Below are 4,967 nucleotides of genomic sequence, written 5' to 3' on the forward strand. Positions count from 1 at the left end.
CCCCAGAGCCACAGCCAGCTCTGTCCCACTCTGTGTCTGTGTCTTTGCTCTCTGACTAAAGTTTTAAGTCTCAGGTTTTTTCTTCCATTTGCAACTTTCAGTACAGTTACTAGAAAATACCTACTGCAACAGGGGATGTCTCTAAGCTGTCCTTTCACAAGCATTTAAGATAATATTCATTACAGCTGTTCTCCAGAGGGAAGCCAGTGGTCAAAAGGCAAGCTAAGGCTCCTGTTTCCTGGTGCCATGTGCCATGAGGAGCAGCCCTGCAGTGTTTCATCATCACCAGCACCACACTGAATCACAGCATCACTAACGTGTGTAATTGCTTGCAGAAAGGTTCAGTTTAAGAATGTGTCAAACATATAATTTGATCAGGGCGTGTGAGTATCCATGCATGGGTTGGTGGTGGTGCATTCTTACGGCCATGAATCACACAGCATTTGAGCCACCTACCTCCTCCTTGTAGGGAAGCTGCAATATTCTGTCCTGTTGGAAAGAAACCTGGACTAGCTCTTTAAAACTGATGGGGCTCTCAGCACACATCTATGTCAACATCTCAGTCCTCTGGTTAGACCAGTAATATTCATGATGTTGCTGAGAAACGTGTGTTTCTAATCTAATAGACAATTTTCACTTTCTGGTAATAACAAATATTCTAAAATGTAAAAAATAAAGCATTGGTATGGCATTTACATTTCTGAATAGCTCTATTTGTTGTAAAATGTTGCCATTTTTAATGGGGGGGATACACTGTCAGTTTATTAAAGCTGGTGCAGGCTTGTCAGCTAAACAGGTTGTACGTCAGGAAAAGAGCACTCATTCTGCTGTACGAGGAAGTATTTCTGCTCAGGATTATGCTGCTGTTGAGATGTTTAATGTAAGACTAAAAGCCGTCTCTCCCTGCATGGTGCCGGTCCCGGCGCACAGCCAGGCCCGGCTGGGACCCGCAGCAGCCGGCCCGGCCGGCCGCACCGCGGAGCGGACACGGGCTGTGCCCCGCCACACCGCTCCAGCGCGGCACGGCTTCTTCGGCACAGCCCTGAGGGGCTCTCCCCATTCCCCACGTCTACAAGGAGTCACAGAATGAACAACATCTTTCTCCAATATCCACGGGTTGACTAAATAATTTGTCCTATAAAGTTGTGTCTGGAATGCTGCAGCACCCATGGAGCTTGTCCGATGTTTTACAGCATCATGAACAGATTTGTGCCGTAAAAGCAGAATTGAAAGTGCAAGCTTGAGTGGACAAGGGATGCTGAGGTACAGCAAGGCTTGTGCTAGAGTCCATCACACTGCTAACTGCAGCTGAACTGCAGCTGTGCAGCACATCTGGGAGAGCCAGGAGCAAGGCATCCCATCCCAAACACCTGCACGAACCTTTGCTGCAGTTTTCTACACAGATCAGACCCTAATGCACAAATTATCCTGGTTAGCTGCAGGAGCCTATGATGACTGATCTGCATGTTCAGCAGCAGCATTAGTCTGAGAACTATGTGCAGCTTTTGCAGGCAAAAGTGCATGGTCCATTAGACTAAAAGGTGGATGCTTTATTATTCCTGCACTACTTTACCATCCTTTTAACTGGAATGTGTATGTTACTGGCCTTCACTATAACCCTGAAAAACATGTTGAAGATATAAGGAATAATTCACTAAAACTATTGAATAAAAGTTTTTAAGTAAGCATATTTATCCTTGAATAATATAATTCTCATAAATTTTAAAATTCTGGGAACAGAAGACATCTTGTCTGACAATAAGTACCTGCAATTAAAACTCCTATGTTAAAAACGTTACCAAGGTTATTACAGGCAACACTTGCTTTCACAGTCTCCCAGAAAAAGGATGTTTTTAACATCCCACTGACTGTATGGGGACAGAGAAGGTGAACGTGAGGCTGGGCACACACCAACTACAACCTCACAAAACCACGGAGGAGCCAGCAGATAACCCAGGACTAGACGGGAGCCAGGGAACGCTGCAGCTCCAGGCTGAGCACTCGGGTTTGGATAAGGCCTGGCAGAGGACACCAGAGGAAACAGAACTGATAAGTGCTGAAATGCTGCTTGCACCTGGACTTTCACCCTTTGGCTCTAGGAAAAGGACTAACACGTGATTTTAAAGAAGGAACCATGTGACAGCAGTATCTTCAGAATAGCATTGGACTTTCACAGACTATTGAATTGAGATACGGAAACACATCATCATCAAAAGTTGCATAAACTCTCTATAAGCTCTATGTGATCAGCAGGCCAGGTGAGACACAAAATGGAATGAAAACAGGCATGGCTGCTTTTAGCAGTAGAACAGGAGCACCTGCTGAAAATTTAATTTTCATTTCCTTCATACTAAATTAGAAAAGGGGCTCACTTCAGTGAAAAATCTTACTGCAACAAGGGAAGACTTTGCACAGGGCCAAGGTTCCTCACACAGGAACCTCAGACACAGGATTTGTTTATGTTCTTTTTAATGCTGTTTAGAATGTCATGTAGAGCAGGACACACTTACAGATTGCTCTCTTCCTTATATTTATAATGTAGAGGAAAGGCCACATGAGTGGGATTGGGATTTGGGAGTGGGATTTCTGAAACTTTTGCATCTATAAGAACAATAAAGTGGAAACTTGCAGTTCTAGAGTCTTGCTTGAGCCACAGAGAAGTCACTATTCACTAGTGAACAAAAAGAAGGAAAAAAAATGCTCATTTCTTGTGATTTATCCTAGTGACAGGGTTAATGACACAGGTAGACATGCCCATTGACTCATTAAATTGAATTGCAAGACATAGCTACAAGTCAATTTCCTTTGGTATGTGCTTAGGCACCTTGTAATGACAGTATTTGTGTCACTGGAATTCAGTCCCGACCTAAAACTGCACTGATCTTTCAGCTCAAATCTGTGGAGGCATTTTCATGCAACTCTTTCCCTTGCAGGGCCCTGTGCTGTAAGAGCTCACATCTTTTGTAGGTCAGGCAGCGCGACGGACGCGCAACGTGCGCAGGAGCTGGCTGCAGCAGCACAGCCACTGCAGGTGCTGCGCTACGCAAGCACCGACACGCGGAGAATATTAATGACAACTTTCATTCAGAGGCAACATGTGAATTATCAATGAACCCAGCTTCCGTGCTGAGCAGGAAGCGTGTGATGGAATGTTTGGAATCACAACCCCAGCTGTAGTAGCTGTTGCTGCGTGTGCCACCCCAGATGGCAAAAGCTCCCCTGAAGAAGCCTGGCTCACGCTGCAGCAGAGCCGTGCGAGCTGCACACACTGCCTTCAGGAATGTTCTGAGGGAAGAACTGAACTTGAGACCAGAAGGAGCTGTGCAACCTGGATCTGCCTGTCCCCACTGAGGCGCAGGGTCCGTGTTTGCTGCCATCAGGGTACATGGTGGCAATCAAGGCAATGATCAAGAAAAATGGCTCTGAGACTCCTCACCGTTCAGCCGTGCTGGCAGCTGGGACTTCTTCCCACTCTAGCATCAAGCACTGATATTACAAGGCAGGCCAGCTGCAAAAGGAGAATAAAATACCAGTGTCCTAACAATCTCTGGGAAATTCCCCAATCCCTGCGAACCAGATTTAATTTGTTGGGTAGATTCAATTATCACTTGAATACATACCCCAAAATACTTGAAAGATTAGAATTTTGAGGCTGTCAAAACAGTTTTGCCTGTTTTGCAAGTAGATGGAAGTAAATCCAAGGTAATTTGGGCAACCATTTGAAAGTCTTCCCCTACATTTCAGTCCCATTTCTTGAGTATGAAATAACCCTGACGAGTGCCTGTGTGGTGTAGGGGGCTTGCACAGCCCTGTTCTATACAGCAAACTGCTGTATAAAACAACCAAGAGCAAGCGAGGGGCCACGGCCCAGCACAGGCAAGGCTGACAGCAGCACCTCAGGTGCTCTGGGTACAAACACAGAGCTCCATCAGGTAACTGTGCATCAGTAATCTCCACAGAAAGGGCTGTACAGCTTTTGATTACGAAATTTTCAGTGTCTCTTCTAGTTTCTTTCAGTTTTTTCTATCTGGATAATTTCCCACACGGAATTACCTCTTCCCTTGGGTCAGCACTTCAGAGAGCTGCGTGGCCCCGCTCTCTCTGCACTGCTGCCAGCACTGGAGGTGGCTGTGGTCACTGTCACTGTCACTGTCCTGCAGGGCTCTGGCACTCCGGGCCAGCAGCAGGGCTCGCCGTGCTGGGCTCTGCAGGGCTCCTGGGCCAGCACTGCTGCCCCTGACAAACTGCTGGAACCGTGCTGGACGGAGCTGCTGGCTGTGCTGGCCACACGGGAGCTGCCAGGCCTCTGCTGTCCCCTCCTGTGAGCCCAAGGGCTAAAGCAGCAGCGGCCCGTGCCTCAGTTTACCACCCTGAACTACCATTTTGAGACACCAAACAAAGGACATTTCCAGATTTAACGCAGTGGGATTTGCAGATACTGCGAATATTCAGCTCCCGGGGTAAAGCGCGAGTGTTTCTGTAGTGAACCGGCCCCTGTGAAGGGGCACCGGGAGATGCGCGGGGGAGCCCCCGGAGCTGACGGACACAAAGGACCGAGCGCTGCTCTCCACGCCGGTGATCCCACCTAAGGGACACGGGCACTCACTAAACACAGCCGTCCCGGCAGGGGACCCCCGGGGCGGGACACTCGGCAAGCCCCACAGCGCCCGGTGCCCGCCCAGGGCCGGTGTGGCGGACGCGCGCTGCCTCGCCTTCCCGGGGCTCGGCGACACCCGGCGCGCCCGCGGTGCCTGACCGTGGTGGCCGGCGGGCCGTGCCCGGCGCTGCCGGCGTGTCCCGGAAAGCGCCCGTTATTCCCGCTACCCCCGTTATCCCCGTTATTCCCGCTATCCCCGCTATCCCCGGTGCTCCCGGGCCGCCCCTCAGGCGGGCGGCCGCGCAGGGCACGCCGGGAGGCGCGCGCGGCACGCCGGGACACGCACCCGGCGCCTCGGCCGCCCAAGATG

This window comes from Passer montanus, unplaced genomic scaffold (genome assembly GCF_014805655.1).
Source record: "Passer montanus isolate IOZ18808 unplaced genomic scaffold, ASM1480565v1 scaffold44, whole genome shotgun sequence".
Classification (NCBI taxonomy): domain Eukaryota; kingdom Metazoa; phylum Chordata; class Aves; order Passeriformes; family Passeridae; genus Passer; species Passer montanus.